The sequence below is a fragment of the Ambystoma mexicanum genome, chromosome 11 (assembly GCF_040938575.1).
Source record: "Ambystoma mexicanum isolate Mex_15411 chromosome 11, UKY_AmexF1_1, whole genome shotgun sequence".
Classification (NCBI taxonomy): Eukaryota; Metazoa; Chordata; class Amphibia; order Caudata; family Ambystomatidae; genus Ambystoma; species Ambystoma mexicanum.
In genome coordinates, this window is record NC_090934.1 from 423,516,198 (window position 1) to 423,529,700 (window position 13,503).

Consider the following 13,503-nt stretch of genomic DNA (forward strand, 5'->3'; position numbering starts at 1 on the left):
CCCCAGAAAAGGAGATTCTAGAAAAGAAAGAGTGGAGGATTGTGGGGTAGAGCACAGAGACATGACAAAGAGAAGGGAGAGATATTAGAAAGAGTGGAGGATTGTGGGGTAGAGCACAGAGAGATGACAAAGAGAAGGGAGGAATATTAAATGAGAGAAGAAATGAGAGTGGAAATGAAGTTGGGGAGGTGGGCACGCAACACAGACAGGTGAGTGGGTGAAGGGTACAGAAGAATGAGAAGGGGTGTGGGGCAGGACTGGCTTCGAGCTGCGATGTTGACACCGAAGAGTATTCCCAGACTCAGAAGCACATCACCTTGCCAAGCTGCTGCATCAGGCAGCCGGGGAAGGGGCAGAGGGAGCAGAAGTCAGCCTGCCCGCCCCTCAGTGACTCTGTGAGGGTGACTCTGAGTGGCTCAGAGTGAGATGAGTGAGTGGATGAGGCACTTTCAGGGTGAGACCACGAGTAAGACCAATGGTGACCCCGAGAGGGCAACACGCAGTGATTCCCAGTGTGAGAACATGAGTGAGTCCTTGTGCAAGTTAATGAGTGATTCTCAGAGGGTGTTAAAATGGATGAATCTACGAGTGAGGCATTTAGAGATACCATGAGGAAAACCATGAGTGAGTACAGGTTCCCCAGGGTACAAGCTCCTCAGGGTGTGTGCTCTTCAGCATACATGCTTCTCAAGGCAGAGGCTCATCACAGCATAGGCTTGTCAGCATGCTGCCTGCTCAGGGTACAGGTTCCTTAGGGAGCATGTTTCTGTGGGTGTAGGGTTTTCAGGGTGCAGACCCCTCAGATTGCAGTCATCTCTGCTTATCTAGGTGCATCCTATTTGTGGTATAGATTCCTGAGGCTACACGCTTTTATGCATGTAGGCTTTTTAGGACAAAGGCTCCTCAGGGTACAGTCTTCCCGAATTTTCTATGTATTGCCTACACACTGCACCATCTCGTAGGCTTCTCTCGTGCAGAATACAGTACACGTTACAGGCTCCTCGGAATACAGGCTTCACCCCACAACAGACATGACTGGTGAAGCAAATAGATCTATTTATATTGGTTAGAAAGTCTTCAGTCAGCGAAACCTTTGATCTTTGAGAACTCAATCTCAGGGAAAAAGAGTGAGTAGTCTATGCAGTAGCCGTCTTGTGACAAATCAGGTGAAATTCCCTTTGGGTCACAACTTCCCAAATCGAGCACACAAAGTAAAGCAAGGAACAAAATAAATCACTGACCTGCCCCAAACGAGAAAAGACCCTTGGGAAGCATAGACAGTCATGGTCAACCTGAGGGTCTTCCACTTGAGACAAGTGGTCACTAAGAGCACTGCAAGGCACCATCCATCACTCCAGCCCATCATGCCAGGACCTGCACACAACAGGATAACACGCTGTGGTCAATGGTGTGAAAGGATCCTGAAAGATGGAACATGTCATGGGTGCCTTTGTATAGTGTGGCCGGGTTCCTATAGCAGTCACCCCGATCATTAGCAGGGAACACTTGGGCCCCTCAGAAACTCCGAGACACAAGAACTGAGGACTCAGCCATGGGGCAAAGTCACTGTTGTTTATTAGCAAATAAACATAACAGGGATCAGACCAGAAGAACAAGGTTCATCTAGAGCTCTCAGCTTCTACCCATGTGTTAACCAGTTTTATTCTGGGTTTGACGTCACAAATACAGGTTCCCTCCTGGAAATCTATCAAACACTTACATTGGTCAGTTTGGGTAAGGTTACATATAGAACTTCGATAGGTTAGTCCTCTAATTGGCTAGCTATATATAGTGGCTTCTCCTAGAGCCACCTCTACTGCACCCGTCTAGAATGATGCAGGTTCGCCGCAAAACCATTGGCCCATGCAACAAATTACATACCCCCTCAGAAAGGTGAATTTGGATTGGGCAGAATGTGTCCTCCCAGCCCTGGGACCCTAGTCAGTTCTCAGACTGAATGTACCTCTTCAAGTTAATTAGAAAGAACATGGAGGTGCGAAGCGCTCCTTAATGTTGCTATTCTCTGATCACCCAAGCCTGTGAGAGTGCAGTCAGTTAACAAAACATGGGCAACACTTGTATCTTCTTCTCTCTGGTTCTCTGGGAACCGTATTCTCTGTCTGGGTAACGTGTGTCGAGGCCACGAAATGAAGCCCTCTCGTCTGTAATTATGAGGATGTTAGCCTGAATTTCTGCACGGGGCTCACTATCTCGGTAGCTGGAATTTTCCTGCTTCCCCTTTGTCCTGGGCTAGGTGTCCTGTTTCTGCTTGCCTCGAGCTGAGGCGATCGTGTCAGCTTGTCTGTGCAGTCTGAATCTGTCTCTCATTTCTTGTTCATTTCAGATGCCTACAACTTCTATAGTATTCCTCATGGCTTCTCCATGTTAGTAGCAGTTAAGCATGTGCAAGCTAGATATATGAATTCTGTGTATCTTGCGGTTTCAGCTTTTGCAAAAAGATCCGAATATACATATATTTACATGTGTTTGTCTGCTGCCTAAATGGGTCATAAGCATGTGCTTTGTGTCTATATGCAATAAACCAGTGCAGATTTGTGTAGCTTCATGAATGGATAAATACTTCATGTATAAACGTGGCTACGTCGTGATGTCATTGATGATGCCATTGGCTTCTGATTTTCCCGTCAGTCGACCTGATCGATTGATGTCAATTCCATGTCACCCAAATCATCAATTGGGTATGGACTGGATGGTTGTCTGAGAGAATGCAGTTTTTCACACCTGTGATACATCGATGATTGCAGTGATGGGCCTAAGAGCAAGACACATCTATTGTTTCTCTGTCTTCGTGTCAAGAGTCATTCAGGGGCATGAGGGTCAGATTTGGCTCTCGTCTACACCTTCATGGCCTTTCTCCCAGGGATTATCTGCAATGCATATGAGGCAAGCCTGAAAAGGTGACTAGGTGGTAGCGCAGCTGCCTATGAGTTTGAGCAATTCTATCAAAAGGATGTTGACTGTCACAAACCTTTTCCCTAAAATGAGGGAAAGACTACAGGATGAAAACTGGCCAAATAGGCAACATCTAGGATCCGACAACCACAAGTTTAATTGGGAAGACGTAACTAACATGGCCCCCATTGGGGCCTTTGTCTCAAATGTCTGATTTTGGAGAGCCAAAGGAAAGGTCCAAATGGCAAATGTCAATTTCCTCTCGGTTCAAAGTTGCATGTTACCAATGACAGTGATAGGCGGAAACAATCCACGAATAGCACAGGATTGGTATTAACAGAAAGGGAAATGCCTTCTTGGATGAAGAGCATCATATCAGGTGAGCGCAGCCTCAGTGGTGTGTGCGTTACATTGGGTGACTCACGCTGTCTACCAAGCTGAGAATTCCAGCAAGATGGATCCTTCCTGTGATGCTCCTCGGGGCAAGCAAGAGAATCCTGTTGGAATACTTGAAAGCATGACTGGCCAACACTGATGAGTGACTTTCACTAGCATCATGTCATCTTGTAAAGCCCTTATATCACGATCCGGAGCTCCCTGTGTACTAGGGTACACTAATGTGAATTGCGCAATCATCACACCATTATTCAATGCCCATGTGGCATAGTGTGGAGAACATCAGTGTACCAGGGCACACTCATGCAATTTGTATAAGCACCCCGCTATCATGCAAAGCTCCTGGCCAATGGTATAGTGCTCCTTAGTCTGCCAGGGCACATGCATTTGTATGGTTCAATCAATGTGTCATCATGCAAAGCTCGCATATCATGGTCTGGAAATCCTCGGTCTACCATGCGGAATGCATGTAACTTGCATAACTGGGTTATCTTGCAAAGTTCATGTTTCATGGTCTTGAGCGGGTCAATCTATCCAGGCATTGTTTGTGACTTGTAATAGCATTGTGTCATCTTGCAGAGCTCCTGACCAATGGACTGGTGCTCCTCAGTGCACTAGGGCATACGCGTGTGACTTGCACAAGCATCACATTGTCTTGCACAGTATACGATCATGGTCTGGAGCTCCGCAGTATAACAGGCCACACTCATGTGACTTGCACAAGCACGGCATCATCCTGATCTGCCCTATAACACCACACTCAGGCGCATCAATGCTTTTATGGTCCTATATCATGGTCTGGAGTTCCCTAGTGTACCAAAGTACACTTGTGACATACCCCAGCATTGTGTCGTTGTGCACACTCCTGTATCATGGTCTGGATCTCCCCAATGTAGCAGGGCACACACATGCTGGGAAGATACCACTGCAAGTTGGGTGCTTGTCTAAGAGAGCTGTGTGCAATCTGCAGTCACGTGTTTGAATCTGGGCAGCACCGACTCTGTCCTTCACCGTCCCAGGATAGATACATTGAATGCCATTAAATTGATTAATAATCACATCTAATATGAATTGCCTGTTGGAAGGGTGCAAATGTACATGAGGCAGCAGCGGTTCACACCACTGCTGTCCCACAAAGAGAACATGCATCTCCATGCCCAGAAGTATGGTGGCCAACTTTACAAGTGTTTTGCAGGACACTTTAGAGCAGTGGTGGTACATTTAAAGTGAACTGCGGGGCTTTCAGTTCCTTGTGGCATTATTCATGCTCCATTTTTCTCCATATGAACATTGTTGGTAATATTGGTGACACATGTCATTCTATTACATTCACAGCACAAGAACATTAAAACCAAGTGTAGGAGCATTATGCATGCAGGGCACTGACTTGATCGTTTCACTCCAGGGTTGTTCCTGGACTTTCTGAAGGAGGCCCTGTGCAGTGAGAGACATGCAAACCATCTAATTTGCATATACATTGACACCATAAAAAGTGGTGGCTCAGAAAAGGACGTTACAAGGAGTGTCATCAGTTTTTGACAATCAACGGCAAAATGTGAAGTGACATGACTTGATTTTGCAAACATGGGGAACCAAAAGCCATCTTAGATAGTAGCAGCCATATTGGAATCGAGGCCTAACTTTGCGCTGCAGCCAGGGCTGCAGGCCCGAGCCACACATATAGAAATAAAGCACATGCATGCGGGAATATGGTGTAGCTTGGGCACTGGTGAGAAAGGCCAGAGCTGCAAAGATTCATAGACCATTCATTGTTTTATGTTGGCAACATTTCGTATCACAGAAGGAATGCGCCCTGCAAGGCCACAAGGGGGTTGAGAGCTCTCTGCGAAAAGCGATCCCACAAGAAGAACAGCACGAGCCTCTGACCTTCTCTGTCCCAGCTCTAAGTAAGTGTACCCAAAAGCCCCCGTCCCAAGGCTCCCAGCAGTCTAAGGTACTGGTCAGTCCCAGACCACCAACCATAAAACTGCTAGACGCCCCCAATCGATCAGGAAAGATCAGAAAGCAGGGACCAGTTTCCTTCACCATAGGTCATGTGATTTGTGCTGCAAGGTGCCGGGGGGGAAAACAACATAGCTAAAATGAGGGTGGAGAGATTTGGATGGACGCTGACGTGTCTGGAATCGAGTTAGTGTGTGCGATGCAATGGCCTCGAAGTATCCTCTTAGCCCTTGTCTTCCATACCAGACATACATCAGGTTATAGATAGAGCCTGAGTTGTTTTTCTTTGCCTAATAACCAATTAAGTTTAGCTTCATGTCTGATGACGCACAGGAAGGAACCCACGTGGAAGAAGGCGGACAGAAGGGGCTGGGACCAATGGCCTGGCATCCCCTATGGAGCATATAGCCTATTTACAGGGTCACACCAACCAGTAATTTGGATTTGTACATTATGTAATTTACGTCACTGATGACGCTAGCATAAAGTGTTGCTCCCACTGATTTTGCCAGAACGTTCTGTGGCAGCATAGTACTTTGCTGGCGCATTTCTATTTTTGTGGAGATAAAACTTTGTTCTCCTTGCAAGAGGTGTGCTGGGCCTTTTTCCCTAGCGGGTTGTATTTTCTCTGGGGTGAGCATTTAGGGACTTCTCTACATTTCTGGTGAACCCAACGTGATTCCAGCGATCCCTGTGAAGACGAAGGCTTCCAGACCGCATCACTGGAGGAGACGCACCCACCTGCAGTGACCAGTCCCAAGCGTGCAATCTGCAGTGGTGTACAGGAGCCGTTTTCACATAATTCCTGTCTGCTCTTTGAAGCGGGGCACAGCTCCTAGGAGGTTGCAGACCATTGTTGGACCCCATGATGGAGGAGCTCGGGTGGACATGCAAATGTAAGTACACCTCTTGCGAGGGACAACAAAGGGGGTGAGAGTGAATGGGGTAGCTAAGTGTGTGTGTGAGTGATGGAAGAGAGTCAAAGGCCACATGGCAGTTTTTGCATTATTTATATTATTATTATTCTTATCAGGGAGATAACGAGGAGGAAAACAGGAGTGTGGGATCCTTTCTGAGTAAGGGGAGATGATGGCAGTATTTTTATTGTTATTAAGGGATACAAAAGTAGGAGCTCCATACAATTAGAGAGCTCGGATTCCTGTGCCCAATATATTCTGGGTGGGGGAAAGTGGCAGAGTAGTGGTTGTTCGTTTGGCTTGTTATTTTAGTTTACTGTTTTAGTGTATTGAGCTATCAGTGTGAATTAGGTGGAGGCAGAGGGAGGGCCTGTGAAAATGGTGTGAGTGTCAGGTGTGAGAAGTGTGGGAGCAAGTGGGAAGGGGGGTCGTGAAAAGGGGGTGAATGGGAGGCAGGAACGGAGGACTGGTAGAGGGTAGAGATGGTTATAATAACACTGTGTGTGACGTATAACTAGAAGTTTCTTTTGAATATATTTATACCACTTACCACCTGCCCAGCCTCAGGATACATTAAGCCAACATATGCCCCCCGAGTGCCACCGCCCCACCCCCATATCGTCTGACACCGAACAGCATTCCACCATGGAAGAGTAAATTACAGAAGGAGTTAGAGGAGACTTTAGAGGCAACACAAGCATAGCTGGCCAGTCTGAGGACAGTGAAAGAAGGGGTGAGAAACCAGGGGTATGGTCTGGGCGAGTGGAGGGCTGGAGATATTTTGTTCAGACTAGATAGCACAGCAATAAAAGATGTGCATGTGGAGAAAGGGAAGGGTGACTAGCGTGGAGCAGAAGGCATAGGATATGGGATGGTGAGGTCAGGCAGGGATGCCAACAGAGAACTGCGTGAGGGAGAGTGGGATAATGTGGATGAATTTGAAGATGATGAGGGGGATGCCCAGGAAGCACCAGAGATTAGAGAGCTTGTGGGGACCACGATTGAGGAATAGATATGGGTGGGTAGCACTGGCAAGACAAAAAGGGTAGTAATAGACGGAAAGCAAAGTGAGGCGTGAGCACACAACTGCCGTTATTGCACAAGGGACCCGGGAGGGTGCATTACGTGCCATTGGCACAAATGCATAAGAATAATTTGATTAAAACGCTCCTCCCCCTTACTGATGGGGCTGAGAAGTGAATATATGCATTTGAAGAGCAGACAGCAGGAATTCCCTTGGCGGTGGGAGACATGAAAAGTTTACTTGTCGCATTTGTGGGAGATCAGGTGTGTGACATGTGGATTAAGGCCGGGTACCCAGGGGTGAAGTTAGATGACGATGCACATGTTGGGGCCCCTTTCAACAATATTATGGCGCATGTGTGGGACGCACTGCGACGGGTGTACCCCGACACACTGGACTTGCAATCCATAATGCAGGACGCCATGGGGGATGATGAAGATGCCGCTCAGTAGATTTTAAAAGTGCAGGAGATGTGGCGAGTGGAGACAGGTGACCAGCGGGACCGATCAGTTCCTCTTTTCTATTTTGTTATTAAGAGAGGATTACCCAAGGAAATTCAGAAAGTGCTTGACAAATTAATGGACATAGAGGCAAAGGGGTGGGCCAAGATCCAGACTATAATAAAACACCTTTGCAAAAGTATTAAAGAACAAGAAAAAGAAACAACTGAAAGGTTGCAAGTAGAGGAAGCGAAACTAGAGCAGAAGAAGTTAGCAAAATAGCAGTGGAAGGGGCGTTGACAGCAAAGACTGAGACAAATTCAGTGGAGCAGGCTGCAGATCACACAAATGTAAGGATAGCAGGATTTTGGCCAGGTGGAGGACAGGGGCAGTGGGGTGGTGGACCCTGCATCAGTATCCTAAGTGGCACCAAGGATGTCAGCAGCAGGGAAGAGGAGGGTTTCAAGGGAACAGAGGGGGCTGAGTGGGACCCAGAGGTGGTGTGGGACTGTCTCCGTGTTGGAGCTGCAGGAAGTGGGGACATTTTGCAAGAGAGTGTAGAAGCAGACAGGCAGCGGGATATAATGCATACAATCAATCTGCCCCAGCACTACCACAGCCACCCAGTTTCACGTCCGCACCTTACGAAATGCATCAGGCCACACCCAGCTGCCACCAACCCCCCCACTCATGCAGGCCCAAACACTGCCTATTGTGCAACCGCAAGCGGCCCAGCAGAACACCGAATGCAGTGCCAAATGGAACGGTAGGACCTTACTGAGGGGTCAGTGTCATGGGAGGAAACCCCTTCATGTTCCCAGGTACTAATACATATCCTGATTAGCACACCCCACAGAATTCTCTTGCATGCCCAGTCCTGTCTATGACTACCCACTCTGATGAGGAACCCTTGGTGGACGGTGAGATAGGTAATAAGCAATTCATTTTTATGGTCAACAGAGGTACCACTAAATCAACCATCAGTGAGGGAGATTTTCCATTATCAGGTGAAATTCTTGACATGCAGGGATTCTCTCGGGCTGTTGCAATGGTTCCCTACATAGAAGAGGTCACTTTCAAAATAGGAGGAAAAGTGGTGCATGCACCCTTACTGTATTCCGAGTCTTCCCCAGTAAATTTGTTGGGACCAGATTTGTTGAGCACACTGAACATGGCCATTTCCTTCACAGACCATGGTGCTGTATCTGCCACCCCAGGCATGTGTGTCTTAAGGGGCCATGGTCATCACAGAGGCCAGAGGAGGGGAGGTGGTAGTTCGTGGCACCCTGTTGACCCGGAAATGTTTATGTGTGGGATTACAGTATTGCTTGAAGCGGTGACCCAGATTGGCAAGGCATGTTGGTGGGTACCATCAGATTTCAACTTCCAACCTGTGGTAACCCCAGAGCTTGTGGCATGTACGATACTTTCTCTAGTTTACAGGCAAGGGCGGTCTGGGAACTAAAAGAAGCCCTGGAAATAATTTAAAAGTGGCCCTGCATTACACATTTTCCTATTGGAAAATGTGGACATACTACACAAAAGAGGCCCAGGGTGCAGAGATCTACCGGGAAGTCTCCAGAGTTTCTTATAGGCCAGTCCACCCCTGTTTAAAGGATCTGGTTGTGTCAGCTAAAAGGATTGTTGTGGTGGGCACAGACCCTCATGGTTTTGAGTGGCGTACTGTATTGTGCATTAACCCAACAGTGCCCCTCAAAGAAGTGAAAGATGCAGAATTGGTTGAAGATCGAGTTGAGGACGGGGAGATGGTGTTAGCAATTTGCATCCCTTGTGATATTATGGTGCAATATCAAACAGTTCAGTGTTCCTTGATGGCCCTTGTCACACCGCTCCCCTTCACTGACAGTGACTTGGAGCAGGTCCCCGAGAGGTTATGTTACGGACAACTAATGCTCACAATATAGGGCTCTTGCAGGGGGTAGCGCTGGTTCGAATAACACTCAAGCCAGGTGCAGTGTTACCCCTGGCTAAACAGTACCCATTGTCATAAGAGGTGGAAGAAGGCATACAGGACACCAGTATAACACTTCCGAATCAGACAACATGGCTATCTATCTGATTAAAAAGGCAAAAGGGGGAGTTGGAGGATGATACAGGACCTTCGCCCTCTAAATGACATTGTCTAGGCAGAATTTCCTGTAGTTCCAAATCCTGCAATGATACTATGCAGCATCCCCAAGGAGGCATCCCACTTCACTGTGGTAGATCTAAAGAACGCCTTTTTCTCCACACCCTTGCAACCTGATTCGCAGTACCTCACTGCGTTCATACATGGGGGAATGTGTTTCGAGCACACCAGATTATTGCAACAGCCTCTTTCTCAATCTGCCTTCCTCTACCCTGCGGCCACTGCAATTAATCCAGAACAGGACTAGGAAACTTATCCTTGGCCTAAAACCCAGGGACAGTATCTCGCCAGCCCTGAAATCTCTCCACTGGCTCCCGGTGGCTGCGAGGCTTAAGTTCAAGACCATCTGCATCATCCACAAGGCTTACTGGGGCCAGGACCTGCACTACTTACAGCTCTCTCTTTCAAAATACCTTCCTTCTCGAGCCCTTCTCTCTGCTACCTCCAACTCTCTGAGGGTCAGATGCTTCTCCAGACAGAGAGTGGAGGGTATATCTCTCTCCTCTGCAGGTGCCTTCCTCTGGAACGGCCTCTGTGCCCCCCTCAAACTTGAGCCGGATGACCTGAAGTTCTGGAAGCAGCTCAAGACCTTCCTTTTTGCCTCTGCTTTCTCTCTCTCCCTACCCTGCTGACCTATCTGTCTGCTGCGTGACTGGTCGCTTAACTACCCTCAGAGTCTCACCAGGTACCATGTAAATTGATATCTGTTCACAGGAAGAACATTATACCTGATCATGCCTCTTTAGTGTGCAGCACTCCCCAACCCAAAACTATCAAAGAGATGCAGAAATGTCTAATGTTATGTAATTACTGTAGATCATGGATTCTGGACAATGCGGCATACACCAGGCCCCTGTGACATGGCCTTAAAGAGGCTCAAAAGAATGACAATGACCACATGTATTGCATGGGCGGAGGACATGCTTACCAACTTTAACGCCCTAAAAGAAGTGATCTTTGCTGCCCCAGTGCTGGCTGCCCCTGATTACACACAAAAATTTGATCTCTCTTCCCATTCAAATGGCCAATTGATGACCGCAGTACTGACACAAAAGAGCACAATGGGGCACAAGCCATTGGCCTACTAATGAGGATTGCTAGATTCTGTGATGCAGGGCCAGTTCCCATGCGAACAAGTGCTTGCTGCAGCTGCATTTGCAATTGAGAAAAGCTCCATAATGGTCATGGGGTGCTCTGTAACACTGTAACTGGAGCACGCATCTGTTCGCCATTTTGGACCATTCCAAACCAACTTTGACCATACAGTGGGTGTCTGCATATGAGATTATTCCATCTAGCCTGAACATTCATATCGTGAGGTGTAAAACTGTAAATCCTGCCACCTTTTTGACAGATCAGTATACCGAGGAAGACCTTGCAGCACAGGATTGGGTGACATTTGAGGGGGAGGAGGATGGCATCCCAAAGGCAAGAGATAGCCCACTCGAAGAGGGGGTGATTTTTTTGATGGGTCAGCAACTATCGATCAGCGGTCACGGTTGAGGCATACTGGGGTGGCAGTAGTTCGCCTAGTAGATGAGGACTATGAGGTATTGCTGCAAAAGAGATTACACATGCACAATTTGGCCCAGGCAGCAGAATTTATAGTGCTCATTGAGGCGTTTCTAGCATCTGAAGGGTGCCGTGTCACCATCTATTCTGATTTGGCTTGCGTCACCACCACAGTGCACGCAGGCCAGGCACAGTGAAAGAGGGGGGCTCATGGGTCCCCGGTACAACATGCGGCACTGTTCGGTAAACTAATTGATGCCGTATCCCAACCATCCTTGACAGTAGTTTTGAAATGCACCACCCATACTAACGATACTGATGAGATCTCACTCAGTAATGCTGCCGCAGATGCGTTGGCCAAGCAAGCAGCAAATGTACCCGTGCTGAGTGTTTCTCAGTACCAAGTGATAGCACACAGCAGAGAACAACTTCCAGACTCCTACAATTCCTTATTGATTGCCAAACTAATTGAATTACAGGGACAGGCTCCACAGGAGTAGAAAGACCTGTGGTTGAAAAGGGGATGCAAGCAGTCCCTTACAGATTTATTGTGGCAACAAGATACATCTGGCAAAGCAGTTATGCAACGAGAGTTGCTGCAGGTTGCATTCGACCAGCTGCATCATCCATCCCACGTGTCAAAACAACATATTGCTGCAGACATAAAGGAGGACTGGTTTGTTCTGAATCTGCAGGAGGCAGAAAGTAACATGATTGTTAACTATATTACGTGCCAGACATATAGTACTAGTCTTACCCTAAGAACAATCCAAGGTATACTGCCCACCGTACTGCGCCATTCCACGAGTTACATATTGATAAAACAGACATAGTCGAAAGGTGTAACGGATCCCACTACCTAATAATTGTTGTGTGTCCTTTCTCATGGTGGGTGGACGCTGGTCCATGTGCACGCCCTGATGCAAAATGTGCAGCCACATTTTTGGTCAGAGAGGTCTTTCCTTGGTGGGGTGTGTGCAAAGTTTTAAGGCCCAACAACAGAACGCACTTTTTCAATGTCTTCAAAGTGATCACTGCATTATTGGGCAATAAGCATCGGCAGGGTACAATTTACCACCCTCAAGCCAAAGGGGTTGTGGCAAGGATAAATGGTCTTCTAAAGAGCAAGTTGTCTAAGCTTTGCACTACCTTAAAGATAAATAGGTTGCAGTGCTTACCTCTCACTCTATTCAGCATGGGAACGCAGCCCTGTAAGGATCATTTATCACCCCACGAGGTGGTTACGAGTCGATGCATGCACACGGCCAATCCCCAATCAAGAGAGCATCTGATGCTCACAAGGCTGTGTCTGTTTGAGGGGACGCATTTTGTAGCTACTTTTGTGCCCTAACCAAAGCCATAAAATGTATCTATTATCAGGATGCACGACCAAGGACTGAACAGACGACCAGAGCTGCACCTGATACTCCACCCACGTCGTGTCCTCTCCTGTAACGCTCACCTGATTCCCGTAGAGGCGCCGGTCTTGACTGGGCGTATACCGTATCTTCAAAGGTGATGTGTAACACGGTTACTAGTCAAATGGTCGAAAACATTTGGTCGACAGGACAATTGGTCGACACCATTTGGTCGAATGCCAAATGGTCGAATTTTTTTTTTTTTTTTTACCCATTTTTTGGTTTTAACCCCCCTTTTTTTCTTTTTTTTTTTTTTTTCCCACACGAAAACCCACAAAACACATATATATATAAAAAAAAAAAATTCGACCATTTGGCATTCGACCAAATGGTGTCGACCAAATTGCAGTCGACCAGTTTGTTGTCGATCAGTTGACTGGACACCGTGTAACACACGGCTGGCTCTTTGGGATGGACCTCTGTGCACTGTATGTTTGACTCGAAGGGTAAGATGTCTTAGATAAGTGAACGCCGTGCTCTCCATCTGCCTCGGGGCAGGGTGCTGTAACCAGTTTCTTCACTGGATAAGGGGAGCAGGCCTCTTGACTTCAGAGGACTGCTGTCCGTCATTTACTGCACGAACGGTAAGTTTCGAGTAATTCTAATGTCTTTAAAGTCTTTAGTAATGATGTCTCTTGTTTTGCAGGGTTCCGGCGATGATGGATGACGGGCTGAAGTGAGTTGAAGATGGAGCCCGTGTGATGAATAGAAGCGCCTGGAAGCACGTAAGTAAGCGCTTGTTGCCTGCTTCACGATGCGCTCTAACTGTCTT